The sequence below is a fragment of the Pipistrellus hanaki genome (genome assembly GCF_964339955.1).
Source record: "Pipistrellus hanaki genome assembly, chromosome: 1".
Taxonomy (NCBI): domain Eukaryota; kingdom Metazoa; phylum Chordata; class Mammalia; order Chiroptera; family Vespertilionidae; genus Pipistrellus; species Pipistrellus hanaki.
The window spans coordinates 85,036,816-85,055,211 of record NC_140503.1 but is presented as its reverse complement, the minus strand read 5'-3'; the positions used below and the strand labels follow the sequence as shown (position 1 = coordinate 85,055,211).

Genomic DNA, 18,396 nt, shown 5'->3' with positions numbered 1-18,396 from the left:
TCATGCAGTCAGGGTTATTTTTCATTGTTATTACTTCTTAAATAAGAGTAAAGTAGAAGTGCTTTTTTTTCTCCATTAGTGTCTTTTTCATCTTTTATAGAATATTGAGGATAGCAGTAAGGTGAGGTGAATTAGGCACTAAATTTAGATGAAAAATTTAAGGAAGTGTAAAAAGCCCTCCATTAACCAAGATAAATAATGTTTTAATGTAATTTTTAAAAACACAAATTAGCCAAAGCTGGTTTGGCTCAGTGGTAGAGCGTCGGTCTGCGGACTGAAAGGTCCCTGGTTCGATTCCGGTCAAGGGCATGTACATTGGTTGCGGGCACATCCCTGGTAGGGGGTGTGCAAGAGGCAACTGGTTGATGTTTCTCTCTCATCGACGTTTCTAGCTCTCTATCTCTCTCCCTTCCTCTCTATAAAAAAAATCAATATATTAAAAAACAAACAAACAAACAAACAAACAAACACAAGTTAACAACAACAACAAAAAAACACACACTGATACACAAAATATTAAAATTTAAATAAAGGATCAGTACCTTGTCAAAAATTTATAAAAATCTCAGGCAAAACTTCTTTACATGGTAGGGAGTTTCTTTAAAAGATGAATTTTGATAAAAGGCTCAATGGTTTGGGTCTACCTGCTATCATTTATATAAGCACATAAATTTGAGTAAAATTTTTTAAAGTCAATCCTATATAATAAAAGGGTCATATGCAAATAGACCAAATGGCAGAACAACCAAACAACCAATCAAAACATAATATGCTAATGATATGCTAAGGGTGCTCAACCACTCACTATGATGTGCACTGACCACCAGGGAGCAGATGCTCTGACCAATAGGTTAGCTTGCTGCTGGGGTCCAGCCCATGGCTGATCAGGACTGAGGGAGACGGGCCAGACAAACCCTGGAGCCCTCCCACAGTCCCTCCCCAGCCTAATTGTGCATGGGTCCCTCAAGCCTAGCCCGCACCCTCTTGCAATCTAGGACCCCTTGGGGGATGTCAGAGAGCCTGTTTCAACATGATTTTTGCAGACCACTCCCCTTGGGAGGGCACCAGACACGATCCTCTCCTGATCGGACTGATTGGGCACGAGCCCATGGCAGGCACAGTGGGGCCAGGATGAGCAGCAGCAGCAGGTAGGAGCTTCAGGCCATGTTGGACTGCAGGTTTTGGCCTGATCCCTGCAGGCCACCCAGAGGGTCCCCACCTGTGCATGAATTCGTGCACTGGGCCTCTAGTTTAATAATAAATTCCTAAATATTATTTGAAAGTACTTGACATCCTAAATCCCCATATCTAAGCTCTTTCTGATTTTTTAAACTTTAAACTCCTTGGTACATACTAAATAAGTTTTCACAAACTAGACTAACTGATTCTAATGCCAAAGTAGCTTCTTTTAACTCATTATATGGCAGATGGATGGTCCTTGCTTGGATTAATTACACTGGGGATTATAAGGTGGTGATTTTCTAAATCTATCATTCTAGCTACATATATTAACTGCCATTTTTCTTTTAAAAAAATATTCTATTGACTTTTAGAGAGAGAGGAAGGGAGAGGGAACAAGAGAGTAATATCAACGTGAGAGCATTGACAGGTTGCTCCCTTAGTACCCCCACCAGGAACCAAGCCCACAACCCATGTCCCTGTTCTGATTGGGAATTGAACCAGCAACATTTGGTGCACAAGATGGCACCCAACCAGCTGAGCCACACTGCTAGGACAACTGCAATTTTTCTGTACAAAGAGCTTCTTTATTTCCATTCTCCATTTTTTTAGTATCTTTATAGACTCTAAGATGTAGCAATTAAATATTCCATAATAAAATACAGTTCTTTTTTTGATGCATAGATTACCCCAAATTTGGTCAATACTAATAACCTTTTCAAACGGGTTCCCATGTCCCTCCAACATAAACTTATTAGTCTTTGAATACTTCATGCTTTCTGGCACAAAACTATATTCTAGACTTACTTTTTAAAAAAAATATATTTTATTGATTTCTTTTTTACAGAGAGGAAGAGAGAGGAATAGAGAGTTAGAAACATCGATGAGAGAGAATCATTGATCAGCTGCCTCTTGCACACCCCCTACTGGGGATGTTCCCACAACCCAGGTACATGCCCTTGACCGGAATCGAACCCAGGACCTCTCAGTCCGCAAACCGACGCTCTACCACTGAGCCAAACCGGTTTCGGCTATATTCTAAACTTCCTGCACTTTCCTGCTACACAAATGGGAACTCTTTAATGGGTAATGTATTTAAAATTAAAATCTGGGTGTTAGATGTGTCCATTACTTCTAAAGCCTTTTCAGTGGAGAGAGCTAAGAAAACATACATAATTTTTAAATCATGAATACATATTGATAGTTTCAATTCAAATTTAACATTACAATTTATTTTTCCTAATACTGCTTATTTTACAGTAAAATTCTTTGCTGTCAATATTATTTATTTACTTGATTGCTTAATCCAATAATGTACATAAGATAGTTTCAAAATCTAAATAAGCAGCAGTGCAACTGAGTATGAACACACTGAGCAAAGTTTAAGATCTCTTTTGCATTTCTTTTTGTCCTTAGAATATATGCCACTGAGAATGTATAGTCAAAGTCTACTTAACTATTAAAGTATCAAAAGATACTTGAATTATTTTCTCTTTATAAGTATATTATTAATTAATATAGTTAGGTACATTTATATTTATTTGTATTCTTTATCACTGTTTATTCTTATACTTTATTTTACTTTATTTCTGAATATTTAAAACATGTACATGATTCAAAAGTCAAAGCTATCCACAATTGCATAATCAGAAAAGTTGCATTTCTACCTTATGTCTACATCTATTTCTCATCCATCACCAAATGTAACATATTTTATTAGTTTCTGGTTTATCCTTTCTGTTTCTTTTATTCTTATTTCTCACATAAAAAGCAGCATATTATAAGTACTAGTTTTTTTTTCAGTTCACAAGATGTTCCTAGAGATCATTCAATATCAGTTTATAGGCATCTGTTTTGCTTTTAGTTAAATTTATTGGGGTGACATTATTTAATATAATTATATAGGTTTAAAGTGTACAATTCTATGATACATCACCTGTATACTGCATTATGTGCTCACCACCTAAAATCAAATCGTTTTCTGTTATCATATATTTGACCCCTTTCACCCTTTACTATCCTGCACCCCTTCACTCTAGTAACCACTATACTGTTGTCTGTATATAGACATCTTCTTTAGTTTTTTTTTTTTTTAACTGATTTTTTTTTTTTTTTGAGAGAGAGGGGAAGAGAGAGAGAGAACGAGAGAGACATGGATGTGAAAAACATCAATCTGCCTCCCCCCCCCTATACACCCTGACAGGGGATTGAACCTGAAAGCTGGGTATGTGTCCTGACTGGGAATGGAACCCCCCCATTGGTAGAAGGTCTTATGAGATGGAGAAGTTGTAGGTGAATAAGAATGAATCTTTATTGCTGAAACCAGTGGCCATATTGCCATCAGACAAGAACAGCCCTCACAGCAAAGTCCATACAGGCAGGCAGCCAGACACCAGCTGGTGAACATCTATCTTTCCCATAAAACAGCATCAGTCTCTGTACCCACAGCTATTATATGAGCAGCCATCACTGCCTCCTAGACTCACCGCCTCACATCATAGCAGTACCTGAGCTCTCTGGCTCAGCGGCTTCTCCTCTCTCCTGGCCAGCTGCTCCCTTTAGTAGACTTCTTCACACACTCCATCTTAGCTGCTCTCTCTCCACACTCCAGAAGACTTCTTATTCTAGCCTCAGCTGACTCCAGCAAACTAGCTGGTCAATAACCTAGTTTTACACTGTTTAGACAAAGAATGCTTCATGCCAATAGTTACATCAATCATATTGGCTACTGAAGGGCACAGTGTATGTGTGTCCTTGCACCCGCACATGGTATCTTGAACAACTACATGGCAATAAGCTGGACAATGTGGATGAAATGGACAAATTCCTAGAAAAATAGAATCTCCCAAATTGGATTCAGGAAAAAATCAGAAAAGATGAATAGGTCAATAAAAACTAAGGAAATAGAAGCAGTAATCAAAAACCTCTCAGAAAACTAAAGCCAAGTCCAGATGGCTTCACAAGGGAGTTTTACCAAACATTCAAAGAAGAACTAACACCTATCCTCCTCAGACTACTCCAAAAAATCCAAGAGGAAGGAACACTTCCAAGCTCTTTTATGAGGCCAGCATTATCCTAATGCCAAAACCAGATAAAGACTTCATCAGGAAAGAGAATTATAGGCCAATATCCCTGACAAACAAAGATGCTAAAATCTTCAACAAAATATTAGCAAATTGGATCCAGCAATATATTAAAAAGGTAATACATCATGATCAAGTGTGATTTATTCCAGAGCTGCAAGGTTGGTACAATATTCGCAAATCAATAAACATAATACATCACATATGCAAATTGAAAGACGAAAATCTTATAATCAGCCTTCTCCAGGCATCCTGGAAGTTGTACTTGCAACCTTGCATTCCCTCTCCCATAATACCCGCTCTTTCTTTTTCTTTTTTTTTTTTAAAAATATATCTTATTGATTTTTACAGAGAGGAAGGGAGAGAGACAGAGAGCTAGAAACGTCGATGAGAGAGAAACATTGACCAGCTGCCTCTTGCACGCCCCCTACTGGGGATGTGCCCGCAACCAACGTACATGCCCCTCACCGGAACCGAACCCGGGACCTTTCAGTCTGCAGACCGAAGCTCTACCACTGAGCCAAACCGGTTTCGGCAATACCCACTCTTTCTTTCCAACTTGCTGGGCACGATGGCTCCCACAAGCAAGGGTGGCGAGAAGAAGGGCTGCTGTGCCATGAACGAGGTGGTGAGCAGGAAGTACACCATCAATATTCTAACTGCATTTATGGCATGGGTTTCAAGAAGCCAGAAGCTTGCCCCTCGGGCACTCAAGGAGAACCAGAAATTTGCCATGAAGGAGACGGTGACTACAGACGTGCACTCTGACACCAGGCTGAACAAAGCTATCTAGGTCAAAGGGCTAAGGAATGTCCCATATCATATTCGGTTATGTTTGTCCAGAAAACATAATGAGGATGAAGATTCACCAAACAAGCTTTATACATTGGTCACCTACGTACCTGTCATCACTTTCAGAAATCTATAGACTATTAATGTGGATGAGAACTCTAATGCTGATGGTCCAATAAAATTACAAAACTAAAAAAAAATCAAAAAAAAATCACATGGTCATATCAATAGATGCAGAAGAAGCATTCTACAAAATCCAACACCCATTTTTGATAAAAACTCTCAGCAAGGTGAGAATAGAAGGAGTATATCTCAACATGATAAAGGCCATAGTATATGACAAACCTATGGCCAGCATCATACTCAATGGGCAAAAGTTAAAACCATTTTCCCTAAGAAAAGGAACAAGACAAGAATGTCCGCTTTCACTACTCTTATTCAACATAGTACTGGAAGTCCTAGCCACAGTAATCAGACCAGAAGAAGGAATAAAGGGCATCCAAATTGGAAAGGAGGAAGTAAAGTTCTCATTATTTGCAGATGACATGATATTGTATAATAAAAACCCTAAAGACTAGATTTAATAAATGAATTTGGCAATGTAGCTGGATACAAAAATCAACTTAAAAATTGATTGCTCTTTTATACGCCAATGTTAAATTCTCAGAAAGAGAAACTAAACAAGCAATCCCATTTACTATTGCAATAAAAAATTTTAAGATACTTAGGAATAAACTTAACCACGCAGGTAAAAAACATGTACTTGGAAAACTACAGGATGTTGAAAAAAGAGATAGAAGAAGATATAAACAAGTGGAATAATATACTGTTGTTCATAGACTGATAGAATCAACATATTAAAATATCCATACTACCCAAGGCAACCTACAGATTCAATACAATCCCTATTAAAATACCAACAGCATATTTCACAGATCTAGAACAAATACTTCAAAAATTCATATAGAATAAAAAAAGATTCCGAATAGGTGTAGCGATCTTGAGAAAGAAAAACAAAATTGAAAGAATCACAATACCAGATATCAAGTTATATTACCAAGCCACCGTAATCAAAACAGCCTGATATTGGCACAAGAACAGGCATATAGATCAATGAAACAGAACAGAGACCCCAGAAGTTGACCCAAGACATTATACTCAATCAATATTTGCCAAAAGAAGCAAGGACATACAATGGATTCAAGACATGCTGCTGGGAAAATTGGGCAGATGAGTGCAAAAATATGAAACTAGACCAGCAACTTATACAATAAATAAGAATAAACTAAAAATGGATAAAAGACTTAAAAGTAAGTTAGTTATGAAATAATAAAAATCCTAGAAGAAACCATAGGCAGCAAAATCTGACGTCTCTTGGAGCAATATGTTTAAGGATACATCTCCAATTGTACAAACATATTGCTACAACAGCCGCTCTGTTGACTAATGTGTTTGCCTCCCTGACCTAGACTCTTGATTCCAATAATTACAGGCTGTTGTTGTTCCTTGTGATTAAGCCCCTATCCCAATGGTTGGCAAACTCATTAGTCAACAGCCGCAGTTTGCCGACCACCGTCCTAGGGCAAAGGAAACTAAGGAGAAAATAAACAAATAGGACTACATCAAAATAAAAAGCTTCTGCACAGCAAAAGAAACTATCAACAAAACAAAAAGGGAGTTCACTGTATGGGAGAACATATTTGGCAATGATACATCTGATAAAGGGTTAATATCCAAAGGAACTCATCCAACTTAACAAAGGAAGACAAACAATCTCCCCGTACCCCTCGCCACCTCCCCCCCAAAAATGGGCAAAGGACCTAAATAGCCACTTCTCCAAAGTGGACATGCAGATGGCCAAGAGACCTAAAAAAATCCTCAAAGTCACTGAACATCAGAGATATACAAATTAAAACAACAATGAGTTATCACCTCACAGCTGTCAGAATGGCTACCATCAACAAATCAACAAATGACAAGTGCTGGCCAGGATGTGGAGAAAAAGGAACCCTAATGCACTGCTATTGGGAATACAGACTTGTGTAGCCATTATGGAAAATAGTATTAAGTTTCCTCAGGAAATTAAATATGGAACTGCCATTTGACCTAGGAATATATGTATATACTAGAGGCCTGGTACATGAATTTGTGCATGGGTGGGGTCTGGCTGGCCCACCCCGACGGGGGCCCATCGGGGCCTGGCCTGTGGGGGGAGAGGAATGCAGGAGGTTGGCTGGCTAGCCCTGCCCACGATCAGGGTAGGGGGTAGTGATCGAGATCCCAATTGGGCTGATTGGTGCCGCAATGCACGTCATAGTCACTGGTCATTCCAGTGGTTCTGGTCACTGATCCTTGAGGCCTGGTACATGAAATTCATGCACTCAGGAGGAGCAGGGTCCCTCAGCCCCGCCTGTGCCCTCTCACAGTCCAGGAGCCCTCAGAGGATGTTCAGTTGACAGCTTAGGGGAGTGGGCCTAAGTCAGCAGTCAGACATCCTTTACGCTGCCTCAGAGGCCGGAAGAGGCTCCTGCCACTGCCATTGTGCTCGCCAGCCTTGAGCCCCACTTCCGACTGGGCAGCGCCCCCCTGTGGGAGCACACTGACCACCCGGGGGCAGCTCCTGCGTTGAGTGTCTGCCCCTTGGTGGCCAATGTGCTTCATAGTGACCGGTCCTTCCACCGTTTGGTTGATTTGTATATTAGCCTCTTATTATATGAGATAGATAATTTTGTTAGATATCATCAAATTGTCCTCCATAGTTTTTTTTTTTTTTTATCATTTTGCATTCTCACCAGTAATGGATGAAAACATACAGAATCTTCTTTAATTCCAGTTTCTAAGATCTATGTGAATACTCTCTTTCCCCAAAATTACATGGTATTTACATTATGGCTCTGAGGCTGAAGTATTATTTTTCTCATTTACTATTTCTGGTTCTGATGAGGTGATTATAACTTTTTATTTAAATGTATAAGTAGAAGATATTCTTCAGCCAAAGCTTGCTTTTATAGAGCACATTACACTTTGCAAAGTATTTTTACACACATGCATTTTCTTTGATCTTTGCAGCCATGTTTTGCAGTAGAAAATGCAAGAATGTCAGCTCTAGCTTCCAGATGAGGAAACTGAGAAGAAACACAATTTAATGACTTATACAGACCCAGTTCTTGATAGTCAAGGGTCCTGTTAGTTTATAGATATTTCTACTGTAACACTAAGATACTGCTGTAAAGATGTCTGCGATACTAAGTTGCCTCCCTTTTAACTTTCAATCCTAGTCTTTTAATTTATTATGTAATAGTGTCACTAGCTAAAAGTATTTGGAATATAGACTTACTCATTATATTTGCTTCACAAATACTAGAAATATGAATGATGTATTTTAGTTAAGTTCATATTTTAAACTTATTTTGTATAATTAAGCTTAATTTGTTTGGGTTTAGCTCAAGAATCTTTTAAACTATAAAATGCTAACCAAGTCTAATAAAATCTATTGTTGAAAAATATACCAGTTATGTAAGCATGCTAAGTCTCAAGTTGAATACAGTGAAATACATTTTAATATATAAACAATTATGAACTTAAAAAATCCTAGAAAATCAAATGCAAAGTAACAAAAATATAATTTCAATATTGGTTTAAAGTTTAGAGGCTTCCTTTGTACTAAATAATGCCTCTGCATTCTCTGGAGAGATGAGGAAAAAAGTTATCTTCCAAGTATAAAATATTTTGGCCTACATTTTTAATTAGATTGATTCATCCTTGAGAATGACAACAGATACTTATCCTAGCATGTGAGCTTCAAGAAAATATTAGGATAACATAAACAAATATTATAAATTAAGAATCCTCAAACAGAAGCAATAAAGTTAACAGGAATAACTATAAACCCTAATTTTGGTCTCTTTTCAGAATGTAAACTGTTTTCCATTAAACACAATCTGTACCTTTGTCATTTATTTTTGAAGATAAATGTTGTTTATTTTTCAAATTGAAAAATAACAAAAAGACTTTAGACCCACATGCAAAGAGTACTCTTTTTATCCTTTTCTGAGACATTGACCTGTATACTCATTTAAAAATGAACACCACATCTTTATGTTATTAAATCTTTGTTTTGATCTATCAGTATTCATCAAAGTGCCATTTTATAAAACCTCACACTGAATAGACAAGGCTGGAGGTGACCATCTGCAGCTTTAGAGTCTGTGTTTGAATTGATGAAAAGAGCTTTGTGTTTTCATTGCCAAGTTTGATTCTTCCAGTCATTAGGCATTCCCCTCAGATCGCATCAATGAAGCTGCACTCTCTTACACCCCTGTGCTAAATTCCCTTCTCCTCATGGCTTCCTTTGCCAGCTCTACTCAAGAATGACTATGGGGTCTTAGCCACATTCTTCTCACAGCTGTGTTAAAAAAGGGCACCAGAAAGTCTTCTAAAACCCATATGTGTATCTGGTCAGTGCTCTGTCTTAGGGTCACCTCGCATTGTGGTGTGATTATACAGAGATTCATTCTTGTTCTTAAACTGTGCTATTTCCATCATGCCGGGAAAGATTAGGCCCTCCATTTCAGTCAGTAGTAGAGAACTTATTAAAAACTGATGCAAAACACACATAACTCAGAAGGCAGACTAGTTTAATTTAAGGAAGAAGATGTTTCAATATTTTAAATATGTTATTTTTTACCATTATGTTAAATGGCACATAGTAACATAAAGAGAAATAACATGCTTTCATATGCTTTGAGAATATTGTTAAATGTGGCAAAGGAAAAAGTCAAATGATGATGATATTTGAAGAACTATTAGTTTAAATGGTATATATACTAAAGAAATAAAAAATTAATGTTATTAAGTTCCAAAATATTGTTTATTATGTAATATTCAGAGTCTCATTTTTCATTTTCAGTCTTTCTACAGGAACACCTAATAAAGTAATTTTCAGTAGTATAAGTCTTTTTAAAATTTATAATTATGTTAAGAACTGAAGAAAAAAAAACTATTTCTGTTGGGTTATTCAAGAATACAGAGGTGGTCAAACACAGGTTTACAGTTGTAATACAAATAAATAATATAATAATTAATGATAATACAAGAAACTGTGTTTTGCATACTCAAAAGTATAAACCCACTTTACCCATCCCTATATGTAAAGGAAGAAGATGCATTTCACCTGCTACTATAAAATACATTGTCTTAGAATGATTTTTTTTCTCCTTTAATGTAAATGGTCAAGAATGATGTTTATGGCCCGGCTGGTGTGGCACAATGGCTGAGTGTCGACCTATGAAACAGGAGGTCACAGGTCTGATTCCCAGTCAGAACACATGACCGAGTTGCGACTTGATCCCAGTAAGGAGGCAGCCGGTCAGTGATTCTCTCTCACCTTTGATGTTTCTCTCTCTCTCTCTCTTTCTCTCTCTCTCTTTTCTCTCACCTCTCCTCTCTCCTTTCGTCCCTCCCTCCCCCCTCCTCTCTAAAATCGATAAAAACATTTTAAAAAAAGAATTAAGTTTATATATGGACAATATTTATAATACACTGAAATAAGCAAAATATTCTTCCATTCTATATTTATCTATGGCCAAATGTGCATATGGGAAAATCTCTGACCAAGTGGAAAAGATAAACATGGAGTCTTAGAATCTAAGTGAAATTTATATTTCTACTTGCTCTGGGGTATAATTTAGTTCCCCTCCTCCCCAATTATATTTTGAAAGAAAAACCTGTACCTTGTAAGGAAGTATCCATCAGATTTTAGATGAGTACACTGAGGATTTATTAAATGAAAAAAAGACCCTGACTTATGTAAAAATGTAGACATTTTCTACATTAGCAGATAGGCTCAATACATTTGATCTTCTATTTATTTAATAGAGAAAACAAAGAAGGAAGCTCTGAGTTCTTACGTACAATGTGGCTAAGCAACATCCAAGCAAGAATGATGGAAAACTTCTAAAAATCGAATTTCTACAATAGCTTCCTTTTCCCACCTTACTACAACAAAAGTATTCTTAAGTACACTAGTGGTTAGTGCTATTGTTACCTATCCTAGGAAGTTCAAGTCAACTATATCTTATTTTTATCCATTTTAAAACTACTCTCAGGTAAGATGGATGAGTTCGCCTATATTCATAGAAGTAACCAGAAGCCATGTAGCCTGTCAAAGGTTAAACAGTAAGAAGGCTTTTAACTGGAGCTAAGAACAGAACCAAACAAAAGGGATACTTGTTAGGTTAGATAGCCACTCGAAGACACATTTCACGTGAAAATCACATCTCTGAGGTATATTCTATAATAACTCCTGTTGTTATTTTTTTAGTTTGTCAAGTGCTAGTTAAAATGTACATGATCATCATTAAGTGGATCCTATAATTTCCCTAAAATGATAGGAACTCCATTCCTGACTTTTAATTACTATAACACTAGGATTAAAAAAACAATAAAAGTCCCTGCATTTTATTTAGGTTTAAACCTAAATAGTATTGATCTCTCTCATATTTTAGTCTTGTTCTTTTTCTTTATTCCTCTCCATGGTGCTCATCTGAAACATGTTTCATCTACATTAGTAGGCAGACAATATACTAGCCCAGCTCTACATCATCCATTGGACGTTTCTGATGAAGAAGCAGGTCAAATGTGAGAAGCCCTGTGGCAATTTAACATTTAGTCCCTACTTTCATGCAATTTGTGATTCATTCCATAAAGTTCGCTACATAGGGAACTTATCAGGGAAAGTGCTGATTCTTAGGTTTAGAGCCTGGATCCTTCACTTTCCACTGCATTGCCATTTCTCAGTTTCTGGGTTAGGTTCCAATTTTAGTAATCCCACATTAATCCTTCCTTGGTAAAAGAAATGAGCTAGGAAGTGAGGTATTTTCTGAAAGTGTAAGCCAAAATTCTTTAGTTTTTACAAAGACATGACTATAATTATATATCTATCAAACCCTATATAATAAAAGCCGAGGTGGTGTAGTGTGACACTGTCACAAGATGGCTGTCATAAAATGGCCACCCCCATGTCCTCACAAGATGGCCTCCCTATGTCATCACAACTTTGCCATCACAAGATGGCCACCCCCACGTTATTACAAGATGGCTGCCACAAGATAGTCGCCACAAGATAGTCACCACGAGATGGCCAGCAGAGGAGGGCAATTGTGTGTAATCAGAACAGCAGGGGAGGGAAGTTGGGAGTGGACAGGTCAGCAGGAGAGGACAGTTGGGGGTAAGCAGGTCTGCAGGGCAGGGCAGTTGTGGGGAAACAGGCCAGCAGGGGAGGGCAGTTGGGGATGAGATCAGGCTGGCAGGAGAGGGCAGTTGGGGACCATCAGGCTGGCAGTTAAGGGCATTAGGGGTGAGATCAGTCCAGCAGGGCAGGATAGTTGGAGGCAATTGGGCCAGCAGAGGAGGGCAGTTGGGGGCAATCGGGCTGGCAGAGGAAGTTAGGCATCAATCAGACCATTAGGGGAGCGGTTAGGGTGTGATCAGGCAGGCAGGCAGACGAGCTGTTAGGAGCCAGAAGTCCCAGATTGTGAGAGGGATGCCCCTCTGCTGGTTTAGGTCTGATCCCACAGGATCTGGCAGTTGAACAGCCCCCAAGAGGCCCCAGTTGGAGAGGGTACAGGCCGGGATGAGGGACCCCCCTGCCCCGTGCACTAATTTCATGCACTGGGGCTCTAGTATATAATAAAAGTAGCTCTAGAGACCCACTTTATATACTCAGTGGATAAGAAATGTGATCCACTATACAAATATGTAATGGAATTAAATTTTTAATAAAATACATACTAATTTGTTGGAGTACAAGACTTATATTTCCTAAGTTAAATATGTATTTAATTTAAAGATGTGTTATGATTTAGAAATCTAGAATATTAGAATCTTAAAAGGATATCATTGTTCAAGAATAAAAATTAAGCATATTAGATGTTAAAATGATTGCTTAAGAGTCATCTGAGTCTATCTTCCATATATGAATGATAATAAAGCTAAATCTAATTAGATATGGATTTAGAATTCATCTTTTAAAGTTGATTGGAATATGCAATTGTACATAAATTATTACAAATAAATTAACTATTTGACTTATTATTTGCTGATGTATATTTTATATTTCAGAGCTTTTAAATCTCAAACACAATAATTTTTTGAAGAGCAATTTAAAAAGAGTTTAAATCCTCCAATTTATTAGTAATACCAATAACTCAAAATCAACTTTCAACATTGTATTAAATATTGATTTAAATATTATGCTGAGTTGAGAATTTATGACACTTATTCTTTGAATCAGTCAACAAGTATTTACAAAATGTTCAGACATGTCTAGTATTGCCTTGCAAGAATTTATAGGAAAAATATCACAGGTAAAGTTGGCAAGAATAATTTTAATGAAAAGACAATGTAATTATAAAAATTCACTGATAGCTTTCAAATTAAACTATGTAAGAATCTTTAGCACAATTATTTTTAATAATGGTTAAAATCAGATTCTGGAACCAGCAACAAAACTAAAAAAAAAATTTGGTGAAGTCTCTCGATGACAATCATAGGCTTTTCTTTTTATTTAAATAAGAATAGCAGGGTTTCTTTTCTTCTTCTTTTTTTTTCCTTTTTCTTTTTTAAATCAAGAAACTGTGGAAATGCTCTGTTCCCTTACCTGCCCCCGGAGTCATCTACCCTGTTCTATAATTCAACCTGCAAACAGATTAAGCAGCTGAGTTTGTGGAAAGTATGTTTGCTGGACGCTAAGAACCCTTGTGTGACACTCTGGTGACTCCCCTGACACCTCGAAGAGAACTGCAGACAGTTCTTCTCATCAGCAGGGAAACCAGACTGAGAATTCACAATTTCTTTGTAACCTCAACTTCTTCATAGAAGCTGAGTATTTGACCAGAAGACAGGAAAGACTTTTGTTAGCTTTATGTGTTCATTTTTTTTTTTTTCTATCAATACCACTCAAAAGACAGCATGCCACAAGTTTTAAAATGAAATGTTTTATAATAATCTTTGATATTTTAATTATGCAGTTAAAATAAACAGAATACATGCAAATCTTAAGTAAGAAATTTTTAAAAAGAAAAAATTGAAAGAAAAATGTAGAGCCGATATATTTTTTCTTTAAATTTTGTTTAAAAGTGTACAATTTTTTCCTGCATATTTTTGTCCAATATATTCATAATGCAGTTACAATTTATGAGAGAATTTTAATCATATCAATGTAAATCTGGCCCACAGTATAGATGATATGTGAGAAAAAATATTTTATTGTAAAACTTATATCTTTGGTAGATATTCTGACCTTATAAGCCTCACTGTAAATATTATAATCTTAAGTAACCATGTGTAGAATAGGCATGTTAAGTATAGTAAAATATATTTTAAAAACCCTTTAGAAAATTTTTGTTGTAGACCATAAGATGCCTATCTGTACACTGAACCACAGTAAGAAAACAAAGTACAGTATAATGAACCATAGAGTTTTAAATCTATTGTGATGATAAAAACATCAATTAATGAATTGCTGTGTCAGTGTCCTCTTTGAAAATTGAGGATGTAATCCTTGAAAAAATTAAGAGCTTTTCTTACAATACAAAGTTCCTGTGCCCTCAACCAACTCTTTAGTTTCCTTACCTCCCTCCACCCAATTTTCCCAAACCCAGGATCAGCATAAGAGCAATCTAAAGCAAAATCACAATGTGCTCTTCTCTCATAAGCATATACATTTTTTAAAAGAGATATACATAAGGAGAATAAACCAAGGGAATGGAGTTTTGCTGGTGAAACTTTAGGCATTATGACACCTGAGCCAAGAAGCTATTTTTGAATAATGAAATCTGGCATTCATAATATTTTACTCTGTAAGAGACTGTCTATAAATATTGGTTGACTTATGGATGCTAATTGTGCACAATTTTCCTTTCCAGGAATACTCCCACAGATTAATAAATTTAAGAATTTTTTTTGACTCTGAAAGAAAAGGAAATATAAACTTAAAATTCTACTATTATTAGAGATAGTATATAGTCTCTCTCCACTATTACTGAAGATTTCAGGTTATTTATTTATTTATTTATTTATGTAAAATATATTTCTTTATTGATTTTAGAGAGGGAGAGAGTGATAGAAACAGCAGTGATGAGAGAGAATCATCTATCGGCTGCTTCCTGCACGTCCCCCACTGGGGATTGAGCCCACAACCCAGGCATGTCCCCTTGTCAGGAATTGAACCTGGGACCCTTCAGGTACTGGCCGATGCTCTATCCACTGAGCCAAACCAGCTAGGATGATTTCAGATCTTTTTAAATGTAATTAAACTTAATGGGAGGTGGTGGTTAGAACAAGAGTTAAAAGCTGATCACTAGGAAGTAAGGCATCCCAACTCTGAGGAAAGTGTAAGGAATGGAGGTGCCAGTGAGGGCCGGAGGCAGGCACAAAGGGTCATAGTTTTCAATGAAGTTGGTAAGCTCATTGAAATCGGGTATTGGGTTGGAATAAAATACCGTATTTTTCGGACCATAAGACGCACTTTTTTCCCCCCAGAAGTGGGGGGAAAAAGTCCCTGCGTCTTATGGTCCAAATACAGCCTACACATATACTGTAAAAAAAAAGTTTTTTTACTTGCCTGGCTCTGTGTGGTCTCTGTGTGCTTGCCCGGCTCTAAAATGGTTCTAAATGCTGCTGTTTACTTTACAGGGTTGATTACATGTGTTTATGACTGTGATGTAGGGTTTTAATGCACATAAAATATTTTAGGATACTATTTGTTTCAGAATCTTTTTTTCTTCATTTCCCTTCTCTAAAAACTGGTGCGTCTTATGGTCCGGTGCGTCTTATGGTCCGAAAAATACGGTAATTTAATCTAGGGCTTAAAGCAGATCATACCACATCTGAAATTTTCATATGTATTCCTGACCCAACCTGCTTTTACTTTGCTCCATCATTCTAGCACACTATTAAATTATTCTAGTTCATTTGTTTATAAGTGCTTACTTTACAGCAGGCATCTGTGTGAGTATTTGGAGGAGATTAGAATAAAAATATTAATAGGACACTATCCCTGTCTTGGGAACACCCACCAATGGATAAATTTGCAGAGAGTGAAACAGAGAGGAAATAGATATAAAAAATGATTATTACACATAGATGACTAAGACCTTGAATAGAGATATGGATTAAGTACTATGACCATAAGAAAGAATGAAAATCTAAAGAAACATTTTTAGGGGTAACATTTAGATTGGACTTTAATAAGTGACAAAAACTTGGCTAGGTACGAAAAGTGGGAGATAGGTTCTAAGAAGGAGAAATAGCACATGCAGAGATGCTGTGGTAGTGATCATGAGAGGAAATTATTCCAGACAAATGGAAGAAGGCTACTGATAGGCCCCATGTGTCATGCTAGGCTGTTTATACTTTAACTTGTAGGGGAGAAAGAGCCCTTGAAAATCTATAACAACAAAAGCATAATATGCTAACTAGACCAGACATCTTTCCAGATGACCTTCTGGATGAAGCCGAGGCTGCAAGGGAAGCCCGGGTCCTGGGTGCCGGAGGGGAGCCGGTGCTGGCAGCCAGGGGAAGGAAGGCCGACTGCTGCACTAATGTCATGCATCCGGCCTCTAGTTTTAAATAAGAAAGTAATATAACCTGGTTTATGCTTTAGAAAAATCAAGTCTGGTGGCAGTGAGGAAGATAAACTTGACAGAACTACAAGCAGGTAAACTAGTTTTATGATAGTCTGGATGAGTGATGATGAGGACCTAAATTAATGCAATTAATGTGTGAGGATGGGGTGAAGGGAATCAGGAGATGCTTAAGCAGTAGACAAAACAGAGCTTAGAAGAAAAAAAAAAAGACAAAAGACAAAACAGAGATTGATGGCAAAGTGAATGCAAATGGTAAGAAAGAGGGAGGGAAGAAGGACGGAGCGGAAATTGCTGAAAACCATTACCTGAGGCGGGAAATACAGGAGGGGCTTGATTTTCTAAGGAGTAATTTTCAACAAAAATACTAGGAAAGCACACAGAAGAGAGTGACTTTGTAGAGAAGAAGAAACTGAACTAGTTTTGCTAGTTTGATGAATATGATGATACTAATAATATAACTTATAGAAGCCTATATAATAAAAGGCTAAAATGCAAATAGACTGAATGGTGGAACAACTGGAACAACCAAACAACTGAACATCTGGTTGCTATGATGTGCACTGACCACCAGGGGCTGTGTGCGGAACACGGTAGGTGTTGGCTCTGGTGGAATGGTGGAGCAAGTGAGTGGGCGCACCAGACCAAGGCAGGGCACCAGTCGCTGTCATCAGGGTGAGCCTCTGGTGGTTACTGAAAATTCTTTGCTCCCATGTGCCACCATCCCGCCTGGTGTTCACACTTGCTGCCAGTGCTATACCTGCTCATACCTACTGCTGGTGCCAGGCAGGTCCCGATCACTTGGTGCCATCAGCAGGTGTAAGCAGGGATAGCACTGAAGGCTTCTCCACCTCGCCCTGCTCCTGATGGGCGATTGGGGCAGCAGATGCTACTCTCACCTGCTGATGGCCCCACTCTCACACGCTGCTGGCACCAGCCCCTATCGCTCTGTACCATTAGCGGACGTGAGTGGGGCCGGCACCATTGGCGTGTGGGAGCAGTGGTGGCAGAAGTGGGGCTGCCAGCAGATAAGAGACCAGGGGCTGCTGCAAGAGGGGCTTAGCGGAGGCGTGGAGGATGGGCCAAGACCTGCCCCTGTGCCCACCGCAGCCTTGTGACGCACAGTTCCTTTCAAGGTGCATGAATTCATGCACTGGCCCCTAGTGTTTATAATAAAATAACTGGTGCTGAACTAGGCATTTTATATGCTATCCAGTTTATTCCTCACATTAATCCTGCCTGTGAGGCCAGTATTACTGTCTGAATCTTTTAACTGAGGAACTTTTGCTTCTAGGGTTAAGTAACTTGCCCCTTGCCCCCAATCTCCCAGGAAATAAGTAGAAAAAACAGGAATTCAAAGGCAGGTCTGTCTGACTAGACTGCAAAGCCTGTCACTATCCTCTATGTTGCACTGAATCTCACAGAATGAATAAGTTTCTCATGGGGGGGAAGAGCAAAAGGCTCCAAGCAGAGGAACCAACATACACAAAGGCACTCAGTCTTGAGAAGGCAGAGCCCTTCTGCAGAAGGAGAGAGTTCAATGTGGAGTAAAATGGGAAGAGAAGGAGAGTCTATGTAACAAGCGTTATTCTAAAAGCACTACAGGCATGATGTTATCTATTTTCTTTCTCATTTCATAATTATTATTACATTTCCTTTTGATTGAATTTATTGTGGTGTACTCGTTAACAAAATTT

The 18,396-nt window shown here is 37.9% G+C and overlaps 1 protein-coding gene and 1 pseudogene across 7 annotated transcripts in view; one reads left to right on the top strand and one right to left on the bottom strand.

Moving 5' to 3' along the window:
* Positions 1-18,396, bottom strand: part of MIPOL1 (mirror-image polydactyly 1) — a 297,034-nt gene that overhangs the window by 38,374 nt on the left and 240,264 nt on the right. The gene's annotated exons all lie outside the window — the stretch shown is intronic.
* LOC311618071 (large ribosomal subunit protein eL31-like) lies at positions 4,834-5,190 on the top strand (annotated as a pseudogene). Its single transcript has one exon. The product of its transcript is annotated as a large ribosomal subunit protein eL31-like (transcript).